General features: G+C 39.8%; 1 protein-coding gene across 2 annotated transcripts in view; it reads left to right on the forward strand.

Moving 5' to 3' along the window:
- Window positions 1–248: 248 nt before the first annotated feature.
- The window catches only part of GRM7 (glutamate metabotropic receptor 7), a 790,597-nt gene continuing 770,803 nt past the window's right edge, over window positions 249–20,042 (forward strand). Inside the window, exons 1-2 of one of the 2 annotated variants that reach the window (XM_045025646.1) lie at window positions 249–269; window positions 17,356–17,411. The gene's annotated coding sequence lies outside the window, so the exon portion shown is untranslated. Of the gene's footprint in view, window positions 270–7,777; window positions 7,847–17,355; window positions 17,412–20,042 lie in introns of those variants that run through there. The other variant, XM_045025647.1, reaches the window with a different exon arrangement.

Below are 20,042 nucleotides of genomic sequence, written 5' to 3' on the forward strand. Positions count from 1 at the left end.
CTGAGCATTTCAAGATGAACATGAGCCTAAAAGGAAAATTGCACCACCATGCTGTCATGATATTCAGGTTTTGGCCAGTAAAGGAGCCAGTTGTGATGAAGGAAAAGAAAAATACCTATCCTGAGAGAATTCTGAATGTGGTTTTTATTTTACTTTTCAGATTAATTCCATGAAGGGATTGTAGGGAATCTTCACTCAAGGAATGTCCTTCACGTTATTCCATGGACCGATTTCCTGCCCCTTCCTCCCTTCAAGCAGAATTGGCAAAGGTAGTCAGCTGAGGGAACCTGCATGCCACAATATGGGTCTACTGTGTACCTATCTCAATTCTTCTGTGCCTCCATTATAATACACCAGCATAGGACAGTATAGTTACCTCATTGTTGGCTTCCTCCAAACGTGGGAGAATCAGCCTAAATTAATGTCAATTTAGCTAGGGTATCCCAATAGGGTTGAGAAGCCACTCTCTTCCTAGCCTGACCTTTTTCTGCCCCCAGCCCAGTCGTTCCAAGTGGTGGTTCTGGACTCCATAGACCATACACTGAAGGAGGTCCATGGGGACAGACGGAGGAGTGAATAAAGCCAGAGAGGTTACAGTCTTCCCTTCCACGTCCCTGTCCAGATCCACTGGCTTTTCTCTCCTTCCATTTTAGTGATCTCAGCCTGCACTAGGTGAATTCAAAATATTATTTTCAAGAGAGAGAAGCAAAAACTCCATAAAGCTTTTCTCCCCCCTCTATCCCCATTATTAAGCCACAGCATAATGAATTAGTGAATTTACTCTGAGGATTTCAGTCAGGGTCAAAATCCTTTGTTCTTTTAACTTGGCTGATCTGATTCAGTGTTAATGGATGGAACTGAAAGCAGTAGCAGTTGAAGATACTTTAGTTGCTCATCCTGGCTCTGTCTGATCTCTGGGTGAAAGAAAGACTGGAAATGGGAGGGCAGGAACTAGCAGAGAGTTGAAGAGAGAAAATGACCACAAGGGATATGTTTTCATTTACTGCAGCCATTGTTAGAGGAGAAGGAAGGCTGGAAGTGGGGAAAAATATATACTTGCAAGGATGGACTGATCCAGGATGTGAGTTGCTGGAAAATATCCTGTTCTGTTTGGAAAATGACCTATGTTTTTGCCTGGTCTGAGATACTGGTTACCCTTTCCTCTCATGAGGTACCATGGATATAAATTTAATGCTATACAACAATGGAACACTGGGGGACTTCAGCTTTCCAATGGTGCATAGCAATTTCTGGTTTTGATGTGTCATGTAATATCAGAATTTAAAAATCACACTATTCGGATTACACCCTTTCCTGATGGATGCATTTTGTACACATAGAAGAATATCCTAGCCTGTGACCTGGCCTGTTGATCCCTGCTGCTCCCCAGCTACATGAAAGTACATCAACCAGTATATTATTCACGGCACGGCACTTTTTCCCATTAAGTTCTGTTGTTTAATTGCTTGTAATAGTGATTCTTAAGCTTGCTAATTATTGTAAATCACACTTTGTCAATCAACCTTTCTTTCAATGGCAGTAAGCCCCCATGCCCCCCTTCCTGGGAAAATGATGCCATTTATTATAATTAAAGTATATCTGTAATTAAGATTTTATTAGGAAGGGTGATAGAGGAGTGTTCGGCTGTACATGTAAACAGCATGCTGGAAAAAAAATTATGCATTTCTTAACGTCAAAGCATTTCATTGAAGTTAATGGCATCCAGTAGAGTTTTAATTGTATTTCTAACCTAAAGTAGCCCAATATATAACCTCTAATTAAACTTATTAGGTGCTTGTGGCATTGCTGACAAATTGTTTGACAGTTGGAATTTTACCTCCACGCAATTAGCATTTTCAGCAGTGTCTACTGGCAACCATGTAGTTCTCCTTCAGGTGATAATCTTCTAAGTCTTTGTATACATACTGTAATTTGCTTCATGGCTCCGTGTTTTCTTCTAACATCTCTGCAATGGTTCTTTGTTTTATGAAATGTTGCAAAAAATAATCCCCATTTATTTAAAAGAAACTTGCATACTGAGAGAAAGCAGGATGCTTTTTATCTTTTGTGACAAAAAAATGGCCTGGACTGGCTCACGTAACAGACAATAGCTTGCTAATGTCATTGGTTGTGGAATGGAATCAATGTCAGAATTGTAAAAAAAACACTATAAAGCACATTTATATATTCACCAATTTTAATTAACCATGGGGCACGCATTTGTTAAAAGGGCCAGTTGCAGACTTGAAGTATTGGACCAAGGTTTTCAAATTTGAGTGGTTCCTAATTTCTTCTTTAGGCAGGTAAATGTCCTTTGAAATCAAGCCAGTGTTCAGCAACCACACTTTGAGCGGTCTTGGAAATTTGGCCCCATTTCCCATATGGGTACCTACATGGACTGACCAGATTTCCAAGAGTGTTCCATACCCAGCAACTTCCAATAAGTGCACATTTAAAAAAAAAATCTGGGCATTTTGTTTAGGTGCGAAAACCTGGTCAAGTAGCGTCTGCGAAGTGCTCAGCACTTTTGAAAATCAGGTCACTGCCTTAATGAGGGGTTAGCCTGAAGTAAGGTTCCTATTTATAAAAATCTCAGCCTTTGTGGTCCTTTCCCATAGAGCTTTATTTGGCAATTTCATGGGGGAAAATTGTTTGTTTAAATAACTTGTGGAGACTGTTTTCTATTCAGTGTGATCTCATTAAAAGTTCTGCAGTTGCATTTCTGAGAGTGAAAGTCCTTTAACAAACATTGGTTCATTTTATGTAAAATGAAAGTTACAATATATTCCAAAGTAATTATCTCTGTAATTATCTCATTATAATGAGGGATGGATAAATCAGTTACCAATATGGATGACATAATGATGATAATAGCAATTGTGCAATATTTATTATTATAAAACAGTGATATAGCACTGTACATTTGCATTATGCTTTCTAGGACATGTCTCCATATATTTATTTTTCATTTCTACAGTGCTTTCCATCTGAAGGTCTTCAAAACATAATAACATTGATTTAAACATGCATAACTAGAGAAAGTTGATCAGATCCTCAACTGATGTAGATTGATTGAAGTCAATGACATTGATTTACACCAGCTAGTGATCTGGTTTAGGGAATTTGGATTTAGATTAAGTTTAAATGAGGGTTCTGATCCAGGTTTTATGTAAGGGTTCAGAATTTGAACTCTCTTTCTGTGTATTTATAACATGACCATTAAGTTGTGGCTGAGCACTTTAAGCATGATGCAGATGGCAGCTTCTGAGTTTCAACTAAGGGTGAGTGAAGTATACAATTATGAAGTTTGTGTTTCAAGAGAACAAGTATTTAATAGTCACAGTCTATGGAATACAGACCTGCTGATTAGCCTGGGAAGTATAATAGAAAGAAATGAAGAAACCACCAGGAATAGTCTGGCTATTTTCATAAAAGGAAACAAATACTGTTTTTGTTTTTTAATGGGAGACTAGAACACATTGGTGATAGTTCTAAATGGATGACTAAAGTGCTGGATTTATAATACACTTCATAAACCAGCCAGACTTTTGTCTGAGTTCTCCCAGTAAATTATAATATTCTCTCTTCATATATGAATGTTGTCCACTATTAATGCATGCCTAATTGCATTCACTGTACAACTCACTAGGCCTGAATTAATATAACACACTTCACACCCTGTCATGTCTTATTCCACCCAGACGTATTCATAACTGGTAACTACAGATATTAGCTAGGTAAAACTTGACAATCCTCTTAACCTGATTTCATACCATTATGTGCTTATGCTCCCATCCTATAGTCTATAAATAGCCACTGCTCTTCAACCTGCCTTCATTCCATTACATTCCTATCTTCCTATTTTGTACTTATTAAACAGCAACTACATCTTGTGACCAAAAAAGTGATCACTAAAACCTAAGCTAGTTTCTCCATCTGACTTGTAGATTTAGAAGGGGATTTTTTATTGTGAAAATTAATGGGTATTCATTATCTCCTGCATCTCAATTTACATAGTTAGTCCCATTATTAATTACTTAGTACAGATGTAAAATAGATTATTGGCATATTTCACAGGCGACTGTAGGTTGTCTTCTAACTGTGCAACATAATTGAAATTGTTAGATTTGTAAATGTGAGACACTCACCATTGGTGTTTTGCTAGGATGTCTCGGCTTTGTGGCTGAGGGGTGAAAACATTATCTAAGTTGTATTTGCTGTAAATATTTTGTAATTTGGGGAGGGCAAATAATGTTAATTGATCCAGTTAAGTGCTGTCCCCAAAAGTACTTCCATTATTATTTGTTGTTTCTATTACAACAGCAGCAACAGGTCAGGGCACCATTATGCTAGAACTGTAAAAATGCAGAGAGAGTCCCTGCCCCAAAGAGCTTAAAATCTAAATTGACAAGCTGGACAAAAGAAGTAATATTATCCTCGCTTTATAGAAGGGGAAATGAGGCACCAAGAAACAAAGAGAGAGTTACCCAAAATTTCACAGGACATTGATGGTAGTGCTGGGAACTAAACTCATATTTCCTGAGTTCCAGTCCAGTACATTAAACACAAAACCAATTTTCCTCTTATTTGTCCTATTTAAATTTGAAGATAATTTAAGCCTTGTTAAGAGATTAGCATCTATAATGCTGTCATAAACAGATAGTTAAGGGTTAAGGTCTCTTTTACCTGTAAAGGGTTAACAAGCTCAGTAACCTGACAGACACCTGACCAGAGGACCAATCAAGGGACAAGATAATTTCAAATTTCTGTGGAGGGAAGTCTTTGTTTGCGTTCTTTGTTTTGGGGGTTGTTCTCTCTTTGGATCTAAGAGGCGCCAGATGTATATCCAGGCTCTCCAAGCTTCCTGAAATATTTTCTTCTATTCAGTATAGTGAGTATTAGAAAGGCAGATTAGTCTTATAATTAATTTCTGTATTTGCAAATGTGTGTTTGCTGGAGAAATATCTTTATTTCTGTTGGCTGTTACTTTTGATTATTCTGAGAAGGGGGGGGGAAGTCCCTCTAGGTTTATAAGCTAGACCCTGTAATATTTTCATCCTGGTGTTACAGAGATAGTGTTACTTTCTTTCTTTTTAATAAAATCTTTCCTTTTAAGAACCTGATTGATTTCTTCCCTTGTTTGGAACCTCAGGGGAGGAGGAGCGGGGGGGGGGAGGTGAATCCCTTTTTGTTTTGATTCAAGGAGTTTGAATCAAGGTGATCTCTCCCAACGGCTAAGGGAGGGGGAGGTGGGGGAATGGGCTATTTCCCTTTGTGTTAAGATCCAAGGAGTTTGGATCGGTGTTCCCCGGGATAGTTTTGGGGGAACAGGGAGTGTGCTAGACACTGGAATTTCTACCTGGTGGCAGCATTACCAGATCTAAACTAGGATTTAAGTTTAGAGGCGCCCATGCAGGTCCCCATCTTGTGGACGCTAAAGTTCCAAGTGGGGAATAAACCTATGACATGCATTACAGGAACAATTTTCAGAATTGACCTTTGGCTTTAGGTGTCTCAATTTTTCTGTGCTCTACATATGAGATCTTTGGCATCCCAAATTAATGGCAACGTTTAAAGAATTGTCTGAAGAGGCAGATTTGGCTAGCTTCATCCATAAATAGAATTTCTGAATCAAGTTGCTGCCACTTATTTACACCTTTGCATGTAAATTGTTTAATATGTGTAGTAAGAGAGAGTTTGTGCACTGTCTAGGATTCACAGGGTAAATCTGAAACAGTAAGCAAATATCAGCATCAAGGCTTCTGCATCAGCATTAGTTCAGCCACGTTGTACAGTCTATTCTTGGAGGAATGCATACAGCTCCCATGGAAAGCAGTGAATTTATGTGGTGTAAGAAAGTGGCCCCATGTGTCTGCAGCTGGATTACATTACAGTATATCAACATGGTATTAATTTGTAATGATCCAAACCACTCTACATTCGGATCTGAATCTGGATGCAAATTTTTTTAGTTGCAGTTCGGGCCCATTTCTATTTATTAATGATACAGTTTGCCGTGCCTGCAATGTATATCCAAATCTACACTTGTCTATGTAGGGCTCATTTTAAGTATAAAGAGATTGATTCTCTGGTGTCTTGCATATCACATACTCCTTTCCACCTGTGCAAGAGGAGTGCTAAGTGGGGATAAGGCTGGTACTGGGGGATGGATTGTACTGTTTGGATTTGGTAACATATTATGCCCACTCTGTACTCACTCTGGATAGGTGTGAATGTCTTCACACTTTTCAACTAATGTGCTTTGTGCTTCTTCCTCTTTAGTGTTGCTTTCTAGCAATACTTGAATTATATTCCACAAATGTTTGATCCACTTAATTGTTCTGTTTGTGGAAACATTTATATTCTGGTACAAGAGTGCTTGTACAATTTTAAATTTGCACGTGCAGGAATTAATGCAGGAAGTGCTTGTATGTTCATCCAGTCAGGGAACAGAAATGATGCCCTGTGATTTGAAAGATCACTTGAAGGCTAAATAATCATGATCATTCCACAGAGTTAAAAAAAATCCCTAAGATATTTGTGGAATAAATACAAACTGAATACGGTTGGTGAAAATAGTTGCATGAATATTCCAGGAACAGAAAACATTGTAATTTTATAAAACTATGTTTTGTTTTTTGGCCTTACGTTATACTAATGGGGGCGCCTTAGGAAAATATTTATACCTCAAGGTATATCTTTTACCGCTCAGTGCATGAATTTTTGTTGTTCTTTTCTCCCCCTTGGATTTAGGAAAAAGCAAATAATATTTTTCACCTGTTCCTGGCAATTCCCCTTCACACATCCAGGTAAATTGTTCTTTAACCCAGTATGCTTTGTGCAAACATTTGTGTTCACTGTGTAAATAAACAGAGAGATGGAAACTACACAGATTCCTATGCTGGAGACATGATTGCCCAGCCTAAGGGAGGTAGTAATGATTGACAGAGGTACTGACATTTTGGTTAATTTATCTCCAGGAATTTTAGTGATCATAAGCTCAAGCTGCGTTAAACATGACTTCTTTAATCCATCTGAGCAAAACCAAAACAAAAACTTGATATAGAAAAGTTCTCTGCAGATTAATGTAGTCCTTTCACTTCAACATTTACTTAATTAAAATGTTTGGTCGTAGAGACGGATATGTACTGAAATGCTGAATCCCCAAATCCTTGAACTGTTGTAGGAAGCAGAGTGGGGTAGGTGGGCGCAGGCACAATGGGGTTTTAAAATCCATATTCAAACCTGTGATGGTGCCATCCATAAGGCTTTATAGAAATATGCTTGTGTGTGTGTGTGTGTGTGTGTGTGTATAAAAACATAACCAGAATGTGTTTATTTTATGCTACATATGCCATGTAACACATCTCTGTAAAGGTCATGATCTACTGAATCCATTAATCCTGTTTGTATGCATCTATCATTTTTGTATTCAAAGTTATGAATATTGGCTGCATACTTGTCTGATTCTAAGTAGGCTGTAGTGAAGCAGTTGGTTGGCTTCCTGAGAAAAGACTATTCTCAGTAAGTGCCCAATCAAGAAACACTTAAGCCAACAATGAACGTGGAGACACCAATCCACATCTGGGCTTTCACAGGAATGTGGCTTGGCTGGTAAGGAACTCAGTCATGCATGGACATGTGACTTGCCCAGGTGACTCCTAAACTCTATTTTGTAGCTGGACTTTGCATAGGAGAGAGGAGGGGGTCTCCACCCACAAGAGAGAGTCTATTTAAGCCCATGGGAGACGCCTCCATTTTGTCTTCAAAATGAGAGAGCTTCTCCACCCCCAAAGACAGAAACTGGAACAAAGGACAGTGACTGCTGGGGTCTGAGTGATTGCTGGTAACATATTTGGTAACATATGGCTTTATAGAAATTATAAAGGAGATTAGTGTGTAAAAGGGAGCATTCTGGAACTAGTGAGGATCTTATCTGTATTCGGTTTCTTAATGTATTAGACATAGGTTTGCGTGTTTTATTTTATTTTACTTAGTAATTTACTTGGTTCTGTCTGTTACTACTTGGAACCAGTTAAATCCTGCTTTCTGTATTTAATAAATTCACTTTTTACTTATTAATACATACTCTGAGTTAATTAATACCTGAGGGTGGAGCAAACAATTGTGCATATCTCTCTATCAGTGTTATAGAGGGCGAACAATTTATGAGTTTACCCTGCATAAGCTTTATTCAGGGTAAAACGGATTTATTTGGGTTTAGACCCCATTGGGAGTTGGGCATCTGAGTGTTAAAGACAAGAACACTTCTGTTAGCTGCTTTCAGGTTAAGCCTGCAGCTGTGGGGCAACTGATTCAGACCCTGGGTCTGTGTTGGAGCAGACGGGCGTGTCTGGCTCAGCAAGACAGGGTGCTGGGGTCCTGAGCTGGCAGGGAAAGCAGGGGCAGAAGTAGTCTTGGCACATCAGGTGGCAGCTCCCAAGGGGGTTTCTGTGATTCAACCCGTCACAAAACCCTGTTCTGAATTATGAAATTCAGGACTTAACCCTATTTAGAAGGTTGGTATTTAGGGTTGAGAACTTTTGGATTCTTTTTCTAGCTCACTCTAGTGCAGAGTTAGGCAAACTACGGTCTGCGGGCTGCATCCGGCCCGTGAGCTCCCACTGGAGAGCGGGATCTGGGGCTTGTCCTGCTCTAGCACTCCAGCCAGGACGCTGGGTTGGGGGTTGCACCATGCAGGTTCCCAGAAGCCGCGGCATGGCCCTGCTCTGGCTACTACGTGCTCCAATGGGAGCTGCAGGGGTGGTGCCTGTGGACGGGGCAGCATGCAGAGCTGCCAGGCTATGCCTCTGCCTAGGAGCTGGAGAAGGGACATGAACTGCTTCCAGGAGCCGCTTGAGGTACGCACCGCTTGTAGCCTGAACCCCTGAGCCTCTCCCTGCACCTCTGAGCCTGAAGGGATTCTGGGGGCAAACCATCTTTTATGTTCTCAAACTATTTTCAGATCCTTTTCACTAGAAAGCCCATTAAAAATAATCCGTATATTTGGAAGATACCATCTTAAATGTGCCTTCTTAATTAGGGCTTAGATTTTAAAAATCACTTTGGGGATTTGGACACTCATTTCCCACAGCATTCAAATCCTGTAGGCATCGTTGAAAGTCTGTCTAGAAGCACAGGGATACTTATACGAGTGACAAAACTTATTAGGTAACTGCCTGACTTAAGAGACTGCCCCAAACATAGTAAATTTCTATTCAACTTTTTAATGGACAACTACCTCCATTAAGCTACAGTTGTTTGTCAGCTCCTAGAGGGATTGCATGATGATCATGGAAAGTGTCCGGTGAAACCTCTATGTGAAATGGACAAAAATCTATAACAAAACCACGAAATATCTGAATTAGGGAGATCAGTTTTTCCCACTCTCATATTATTGGCTTAACAACTCACCCAGCTGTCTGTTGTGTTTTAGGAACCTTATGAGTTTAATTTAGACTCCCAAGCCTTTTGCTTGCCTCTAAACTTTTATTTTCTTGATATCCAAAACCATTAGAGAGTTAGGCAGACAACATAAATGTGTTTTGGTATATGTCCTGGTTTCAAATGCTACTGTCCATGATAACTAAATCAGCATGTCTTAATGAATAATTTGTCACATCTCACCATCATAACAGAGTATGGCAGAGTATTCTAAAGCTTGAGAAAGAGGGAGTGAAATCACAAACTCTTATCTCAGTAATGAGAGATACACCATAGACAGGAGGGATACTAGTAGACTATTGTCTTTACAATTTCAATTTTTTTATATAGACTAGCAATGAACTCCTCTTAGTTTTCCTATGTGGATTACACATGCTCAATGCTGTATGAAAATACCTTACATCACACAATGCCATGAGGACTAAATTTGTCCCTGTGTAGAGAGTCATCACAAGTGCCTTGCAACATGCAAGTCCCATGTAAGCCTTGTTTTGAAAGCTGAAGCGTCATATGATTGTTGCACAGGTCTTGTACTAGTCCTCTGTGCATGGTGCAATTTCATTTAGAATAAGGAATTGGAAACTGTGTGAGACCAGATCTATATTTCAGCATGGCCCCTTCTGGGATGGAGAAGTGTTCTATTATACTGATGAAATTGTAATTTTTTCCACTACTAATTAATTAAATGAAATTTATTGCGTGGTTTTCTGGGAAGAACAAGTAATTCAAATATATTGGCTGTGTGTGAACTGTAGCAAAGGAGTCATGGAACTAGATTTCGTTAATACAAGAAATTCTGGGGTTTGTTAATGAAGAATTTTCAAGCAACAGGAAGGGTTGAGTCTGTTATGTGATTTTTTTTTTTCCTATTTCATACACAGAAACTTGGCCAAAAAATGTAACTATAAGGAAGATATCGTTGCTAAGTCCCATATTTTTGCTGTAGATCTGTATTTATCTTCCTAAATGTAATCATAGTTTTAATGAATAACATTGCACAATATTTGCTCATATGGCATGTACACTAATGGGTTGATTCTGTGACGTTCTGAGTGTCCTTAATGGGTATTCAGAAGATCATACTTTCCATTTTGGAGATATCAGAGCCACATCAACTCTGTGAACAACAATTTCTGTCCTGATTTTAACAAAGTGGGGTTTTTTGAACCGAAAACTATGGTAATGAAGCCTTGTTTTCCAGGCAGTGGCAGGAAATCAATCAATGGGGACACAGCTCCTCTGGTTGATAATGATTGGTACACACAATAGTGCTTTTACCCCAAATCCTTGATTTTATTGAGTCTAAAGCACACATGTAAAACAGCAGTAGTTTAGAGCATCCCAGATATAGTCACCCAAAGTTTGAGATGATATCAAGTGGTCAGCAGCAGCAGGTTTCCAGTGGCCAGCCTTCCTCCTAGCCACTGGGGAGTTGGATGTTAGTCTCCTAGCTCATTGAAATCCTCTCTGACTTCTCCCAAGCTTCTCCAAAGTGCACACTCTAACTAACCTCATATAAGTTTCTCAGAACAAAGCACATAACACACAATACCCCTTCACTAACAACTTCGCTAGCCACAGCGAAAAAAAATCAATAAAGAAAATCTACCTATCAGTAAAGCAACTCCCAGCAAAAAAAAAAAAAAAAAAAAAAAAAGATGTAGACACCTAGATCCAAGGTCAGCTATTCACACTTTCTTCCGTTCTCGTGGATATTTTACATTATCTATTCTTACTAGCAAGTCTGTGCAGCTGTGCAGGTGTTTTGTCTTCCTGAGCAAAAGGTCAAATTATTCCTGACTGTGGTGTGTCCTCTTCCTGTTTATGGTGTCTGAGTCCACAGAATGGCTGTGGTTATGGCAAGTACAGGTATCATAACAAAATGACCCATTTAATCATTCTGTCCCATTATAAATCTGCCCCTTCCAGAGCAGCTGGAGAGAAAGGAATGAAAGGGACAATGGTTGCCAGTGGCCAGGATTTCAAACTTCCCATTTGACATAAATGTGGCCACAATTTCTCCTGATATATTAAATTTTATACACCTTTAAAAGTCCTGTGGTATAGCAAGATGATGGGCTGGTCTACACTAATGCTGTAAGTTGATCTAACTTACACTGTTTCAGTTATGTAAGTTACGTAACTGAAGTCAACGTAACTTAGGTAGACTTACAGAGATGTCTACACTGTGCTATGTTGACGGGAGATGCACTCCCATTGACATAACTTCAGTTGCTTGGGGAGGTGGAGTACATAATCTGTGGGAGAATGCTCTCCCATCGATTTAGCGTGTCTTCACCAGGCCGTTAAATTGACACCACTGCATCAGTCGCAGCAGAGCCGATTTAGCTCATAGTTTAGACATGGCCTGAGAATCTTGGTCTGCCATGTCTCTAGAACAGTGGCTCCCAAACTTATTCTGCCGCTTGTGCAGGGAAAGCCCCTGGCGGGCTGGGCCAGTTTGTTTACCTGCCGCTTCCACAGGTTCGGCCGATCGCGGCTCCCAGTGGCCGTGGTTCACTGCTCCAGGCCAATGGGAGCTGCTAGAAGTGGCGCGGGCCAAGTGACGAACTGGCTGACACTTCCAGCAGCTCCCATTGGCCTGGAGCAGCGAACTGCGGCTAGTGGGAGCCACAATTGCCAAACCTGTGGATGCAGCAGGTAAACAAACCAGCCCGGCCCACCAAGGGCTTTCCCTGCACAAGCAGCACAACAAGTTTGGGAACCACTGCTCTAGAAAATAGTCAGGAACCTTCAAATATTTATTGTAATTAGGTATTAAATTAGCTTGGAAAAACAACAGGCAGCTGGAAGTATTTGCTGCAAAATTAAAATAAATATTTTTAAGTTCACAATATTTGGTTAATTTTAAAATATATTTTTCGCTTGTGATGGGTTGTCACCCCGGTGTGCAGTCTGGGAGCCATGGGAGGTGTTGTGGGCTCTAACCCCCAACCTAGGCAGACCTTTCTCACACTGCTTTGTCGGAGATTCAGCCAGCCTAACCAGTCCCTGTTATCGCCGCACAGCAGGTGGTGCCACACACCAAATTGAGTAACCTGAGTGCTTTACCTAAGCCACTTTAGGACATACAGCCAATTTTCCAGCTCCCCTGCCTTGCATCCCCCCTGGAGTATAAACCCAGAATTATACCGTCTTACACTGCACAGGGACCTGTACAAAGTAAGCTCATTAATATAGTTTACTCTCCCCTCGATGTGGGAAAGATATGCACAACAAGCTTGTGTTAACCAAGCTGAGATTTTCCCCAGACGCTCAAAACACGCTGGTAAAGATAAAACATACAACAAGCTGATTAACTACAGAAAAATAGATTTTAAGTGATTATTATTAATAACAAACAGATCAAAGCAGATTAACTAGAAATAAACAAAAACGCAAACTAAGTCTAACATACTAGATGCATAGGGTTTGAATTAGCAGTTTCTCACCCTCACTGATGATACAAGCAGTCCACCAAGTTTCCATACAAGGCTAGAAATCCCTTTAGCCTGGGATCAGCACTTCCCACAGTTCAGTGTTTGGTGTTTCCAGGAGTTCTTTTGTGTGGGGAGTGAGGCCAAGAGATTTCACTCCACACCTTATACAGCTTTTCTATATGGCAGGAACCGTTTGTTCCAAACTCACTTCTCAGTTCAATTTGTGGAAAAATACGGGTACCAAAATGGAGTTCAGTATCATGTGGTCTGGTCACATGCCCTTGCATGCCTTGCTGAGTCATAGCAGCCATTATCCATCGGCTGTCTGGAGCATTCTCAGGAAGGCTCACCAGATGGGGGATAAGCTTCTCCTAAGGCCTATTGTTTTCAATAATGGCCCATTACCTTGAATAGGCCCTTCACACCAGCTGTCTAGTGGAAGCATCTTGCCTAGTGGGTGTCAGCCAGGTGTAACTACATTTGAAATACAGATACATAGTCAATATTTGTAACTTCATATACAAAAATGATATGCACATACAAATGGATAATTATATTTAGCACATCATAACTTTTCCATAGATACCTGACAAGACGTATCTTGTACAAAATTCATCATAATTATGTCATAATCATATCGTAATCATACAACTGTAAAGAATATGGGGTGCAGTGTTGCATCACTTTCAACCATGTCTGCATGGCATGACTACAGCTAGAAGCAGAAGTGATGAAATACCATGATCAACAGAATTCTGAAACGATGGTCTTTGTAGCTAGGAATTAGATGGAAATAGGTTTGATTTCTTGCTCTGCGACAGTTTTTCAGTGTGTCTGTTGACCTCTTAGTTTCCCCATCTATAAAATAGGAATTGTGTAACTTCATTATGATTTGTAAATCTCATTGGTGTTCCTAAATAGTAGGAAATGTGAAAGTGCAAAGAAATAGGATTATTATTATTACCAATGACATTTTTTTGCTGATAAGTTTAAGACCTTAAAAATGCATAGAATAAGAAGACATGGTTGTTCAACATATGTTTCCAAAATGGCCATCATTACCATTGCAACAATCTCAGCTTCTAAGTAAACATCTTAAGGTGGTAACTTAAAGCTTAAGACAGGGGTTGGCAACCTTTCAGAAGTGGTGTGCTGAGTCACTTATTTAATTACTCAATTTAGTCACTCTAATTTAAGGTTTCACGTGCCAGTAATACATTTTAATGTTCTTAGAAGGTCTCTTTCTATAAGTATATAATATATAACTAAACTATTATTTTATGTAAAGTAAATAACATTTTTTAAATGTTTAAGAATCTTCATTTAAAATTAAATTAAAATGCAGAGCCCCCCAGACCAGTGGCCAGGACCCAGGCAGTGTGAGTGCCACTGAAAATCAGCTTGTGTGCCACCTTTGGCACGCATGCCACAGGTTGCCTACCCTTGGCTTAAGATATATGTAATCATCATAATGAAGTACCAATATCTCCCTGAGTATAAATATATTAGAAATGAGTTAGCTAAATTCTGGACATGATTTCCTAGTCTCTACTAAATATAGACACCAGGTACTCACTTACTTTGCAATTTAGTGGTAGTTGTTTCTGTATTATCTCTTGAGAGAATGTCTTCATTAAAGAACAAATAAGGGCGGCAGGCTTTATCTCGTTTGGTCTGAGTTGGCATGTGAACATGTTCAGTCATGCTGCCCATTTAGATGGATGTGTGATTTCACTTTATGTGCCTTTCTTTGAGGAACAAAAAAAAATACTATATATGGCATATTTTGCAGCCTCCATCTTACTAGAAAAGAGACTGAAATAGTTTGGCAAGTTCAATCCCTCATTCAACTTCCACTCATATTCTGTTTGTTCATCTAGGTTGGGATGCTCCATTTGTAGATGGAGGGAAGGAGATAAGGCCATATTACTAACCCACTCTAGGCCCCTCTTTTGGGTGTCTTGCACTACTAATGGTACTATGACATCTCCTCTGCCCCTTCTCCCTTTTTCAAGGCCTGCAAGATGCAAACAGGACTCTGGCTGCCTACTGTAATGGACTGCATAGAGGGAGGGTTCTCTTTGTGAGATCACCCGTTCTCATCTCTCTTGTGCTGCCATTTAAGTAACTGTCTCTTTAAGATGTTTTTTGGTGCTTGAAAAGGTGAAGTTGGTGAGGTGGGGCAGGTCAAGCAGCTTTCATTTCTGCACTTTCTCTGCCAATAATGGCCTCTTGATCTTTATTATCTGTGTGTTGATTAAGGTGCTTACAGTCACTTGTCAGGTTGATCTTATCAAGTCCAACCCATTAGACTACTTCACACCAGGTTGCCTCAGTCATATTGTGTTATGTTATTTGATTACTCATGCAACCTGAAGTAAGTCACCACAATGCAGCATATGTCAACTGGAAAGTTAAAAGGGAATCTTTGTTTTTTAAAGTGCAGCTAAGAAAAGCCTCCATCTGGTGTTTTTTGTTTTTTTTTTAGCGAACTAAGTCTATTGAAAAAGTGTGGCTGTTTGGGAGATGTTAATACAGGGATATTCCTGTAAAATAAAACCTACCCATTTTATTTTCTCGAATTCCTTAGGATATATGCAGCTTTTAGCGACACTGCTATGCCGCTACGGCTGTGCCGCTAAAAGGCATGCTGGGTAGCCGCTCTGTCAGCAGAAGAGAGCTCTCCTGCAGACAAAAACCTTCCACCCCAATGAACAGTGGTGGGTTGTCAGCAGGAGAGTGCTCTTGCCAACAAAGCACTGTTCACACCAGAGCTTTTCCTCAGCAAAGCTTTTGCCTTTCAGGGGGAGGAGGGGTTAACACCTCTGAACGACAAAAGGTTTGTCTTTCACTTGTCAGTGTAGACAAAGCCTTACTCAGGTCCTACACAAACAAATCCCTAGACCAGATTTTGTACTTATCATATCAACAGCAGTTTTGCCTGTGTCAGGACTGCAGGATTAGAGACAAAGCTGATATTACTTTTGACTTCACTGGCAGCAGAGTTAGGGCAATGCTAGTGCTTGGAAAATTCCACCCACAGGCTGTTGTGATTTGGATTGTCACCAGATTCTTTTTATTCCATATTGTCATTTGATTTTATTATAATTGTGTCCAGAAAATAAAACCATAAACCTTTTGATATCATTCACATTGTATCCTCGGAAACAGAGGTCTATAAAATTGTTTTTACTTTTACATTAGTCTATATTTAATTTGTTCCTCATTCTACCTCCTCTTCAGACTTTAACCTCCTTATAAATTATGAGCTGTAATACATTCAGATATTGCTCCTTTTTCTAATAACAAATGGTGTAACATGGTTACAGAAAAGGGTAGTAGTATAGATTTTTACCTTTAGTCATCATTGTATATGCTTAGAAGTTTGCTATTCCAAAATCCAGATGAATTTAATTTGTAGCATGTAGATTTCATACTGTATTGTACGTAATATAGAGAATTTCATTTCCAAGTAACGGTCCTGAATGATTTAGCCCTTGTTTACAAAGGGGCCTCTCTTTCTAAACCACATTAAAAGTGTGAAAACTGAGAACAGGAAGTGGCAAAAGGATAATAAGAGTGTTTCCAGCTCTGAAGAAGATCATCTTGGAGTTCAACAAAGGAAAACAAGCCAGAAATATTTTCCCATCTCTGATACCACTACATATCTTGACAGGCTAAGTGGCGCTTCAATACAGTAATTATTTTATTTTTGAACTAAGAAAAATAATTGCTAGAGCTATTGAATATCCTACATTACACCTGCAGATATCCTCAAATATTGAAAAAAACTATTTACCCCACCACCGTGTATTCTAATGAGGAGCTTTCCTAGACAACAATTTGAATTAAAATAGAATTGGCCAACATGATTAGCAGGAAAGCAAAGACAATGTGTCTTTTGTTCTGAACATTCCTAACTAAAAAGGAAAGAGAACCTATTAATCATTCTGAAAACATCCTTACCTATTTTATTTCTTAGGCCTTACAAATAAATGATGGGCTATCCCTATATCTACTACCTCAGGGGATATGTATCTTCTTACAAGGGATTGTTTGTGCATGTGCAACAAAAGAAAGATGTCAAATCAATTACTAGACTTAGAGACTGAAGAAGAAAGAAAGAGAAAGCAGAATGGTCCAATTCTACTGTATTCTTATCTTTCTCATACGTGAGCAGGGATCTTTCTTACCTTTCCTTCAAAGGCACCGAGTCGGGAGTGTCACTTCAGTTTGAGTGCCTGCACTCAGACAAGAGTTGCTCTGCATTTGCACCTTTATAGCCTACTGAATATTGTATAACATTTTCCTTCATCCCTTCTGTGGCTGATACAGCACATTTGTGACCATGGCTATCATAGGGTTACGTTTAGCAACATGGGTCTTATAATCTGCTCCAACTGGGTGTGCTTTCCAGATTTGCCTTTTCCTTAACAACCAAAATGTAATAAATACTCATTTCTGTTTTCAGACACAAGTGCAGAAAGGAGACCGTTCTTGGAAGGGATTGAAATGAAGTGGCAGCCAGTGAGTCTTTATTAGATATCTCGTTCATGTGTTTGTAAAGTGCTTCCTGTTCATTGCCAGAATTATAATATATAATGCCAAATATACTAGTCCCTAACCTGAATAGGTTTATAGTGAACTCATGAACTGGTATAGTGACCTGAATTGCCAGTGGAGTTAATAGGAGCAAGAGGCCACTGTTAGTTGTGTGTTATTTTTCTGCTCTCTGAATGTATCTGAGCAGATTATTTCCTTGGATTTTACAATTGTATGCCCCTTTTTTATAAAGAGTTTTCTTTTTTACTCTATAGACTGGTCACCAATAGTTCACTGGTAATATTCACTTCTTGATGTTTGACACCCAAACTGTTGATAATTGGTGACGAGTTAGTACACTATTGTTTCTGTTCCCCATATGGATGACTTTCAGAGCGCCTGATTCAATGCCTGTAAAGTCAATGAGCGCTTTTAATGTTTACACCCTCAGTCTTTAAACTTGTATTCTGCCAGGTATTATATGCAGAGCAAAACGGCAGACCGGCTAAGGGTGGGTTTCACAGGGGAGATTTAGGTGCTGCTATTAGGAGCATTGCAGCACTTAACTTTTAGGTTTTCTGCCACCTAGTGGAATTCACAACCCTGAATTAAGCACCCAGGATCCCTGTACAATGCATAGGGAGAGTTAGGTACTTCAAAAAGGAATTTACAGAAGCCGCATGAAATGGAGTGGGGCCTAAACCCTACCCTTCAAAGGGAGTTAGGTGCCTTAAGCTGGGTCAAAGGGAGGCACCTATCTCCAGTTGGGATTCACAGCCAGGGGCGGCTCTAGACATTTCGCCGCCCCAAGCACGGCGGCATGCCGTGGAGGGTGCTCTGCCGGTCGCCGGTCCCGCGGCTCCGGTGGACCTCCCGCAGGCATGCTTGCGGAGGGTCCGCTGGTCCCCCAGCTCCACTGAAGCCGCGGGACCAGCGGACCCTCTGCAGGCATGCTGCCGAAGGCTGCCTGCCTGCCGCCCTCCCGGCAACTAGCAGAGTGCCCCCCGCGGCATGCCGCCCCAAGCACGCGCTTGGTGTGCTGGGGCCTGGAGCCACCCCTGTTCACAGCTGTGAATCCCATCCTAGAGTTAGGTACCTGTTCCAAGTCATTCCTTTTTCAAGAAAGGAACTGGTGCCCCCTTTATAACTCTTAGCCCAGTGGCTAGAGTTTCTTACCCAGAATATGAGACCCAGGTTCAAATGTTCCCTCTGCCAGATGAGGAGCAAAGACATGAACATGGGTCTCCCACCTCCCAGGAGAATGCCCTAACTACCAGTAGTCTAGTGCAGGTTTCTCTCCATCTCTCCTGTTCCACTGTGTCTAAATAGTAATTGCACCAGAGAGCATGAGAGAGGCATCCTTCATCTTGAAAGCAGCAATGGGATAGTGATGCTGTAGGAAGGAAAAATAAATAGAAGGTGGGCTAAATTTATGATGAAATGGAGACCAGTGAGAGGTCCCTAGATCAAAGGCTGCCAGCAGCAAAGATGGAAAAATGATCTAACGTTGGCAAAAAAGTTCTTTTTAATCACATCTGATCTACAGCAGGGAGGCTTCGTTGACATAATGATTTGTTTAAGTGTCCATTTCGAATCTGTATGAATAAATGCACACAAGCATTTAATATTAGCCCCATAAATAATAATAATAGAAATATATTTAGAAATCTTTTCCAAGCTCCCCACCTGTGCCAAGGCCAGCTCTATTGGCACCAATAGATAATGTATTTTATATTTAGCATCTGAAAGGAGGTAGAATGGCATCAGGGCTGAGAAGAAATGGTTGGGCTTGAGGGATAAAGAGAAGAATGCAATTGGTCTTATTTGCCCTGATTCACTAAAGCACTTAAATACTTATTTAAGTCCTATTGACCGAATGGGACTTAAGTACATTCTCAAAGTTAAGCACATACATAAAAGCTTTGCTGACTTGGGGCTGAAAAAATAATAAGATGAGTAAGTAAGTAATAGTAAAGTAAGAGAGACCACATAAGCTTTGGTTACTGTATTTCAGCCCGGTGTTAAAATATTTTGGTGTTTTTTTCCGACCTGAAGTTTTAAGAAAGCCTTGAGTTTTGCTTGTCAATTCGCAGTTGCAGAAAGACTTATCTTGCAAGATATAGTTATAGAAAACTGCAACAATAATTAAAAATAGATCTGAAAATTTGGTTAAAAATTCTGACGAATTATTTCCTTTCTGATGCTTGCAAATTGCAAGACCTATTTATGCAATTTTATCTCAGAAGTTGTACTATACTTTTAAACTGTGGTACTTCATCAAGTATTCCTCAGGTCCTTTTAATAATGTGTCAGTCAGAGTCTCCAGAGTTGATAACATTTAGCAATGCCATTCAGCTTAAAAAATACATTTCAATTACAACCTTCCCATTCATCACAATCTGACCGCTTTAATATACTATATAGGTTAGTTATATAACCATATCTAGAAGGAAGTGTGTGTGTGTGTGTGTGTATATTTACGCAAAATACTTGAAAAAATGTTTGTTTATAGTTGTGGAAAGTTTGAGAAATCCATATGAAATTATGCTTCTTCAGAGCCAAATTTTAAAGGAGGCCTTATTCAGGTTTCATTTGTACACCTGTAATTTTGTACAC

This window comes from Mauremys mutica, chromosome 7 (assembly GCF_020497125.1).
Source record: "Mauremys mutica isolate MM-2020 ecotype Southern chromosome 7, ASM2049712v1, whole genome shotgun sequence".
Lineage (NCBI taxonomy): Eukaryota > Metazoa > Chordata > Testudines > Geoemydidae > Mauremys > Mauremys mutica.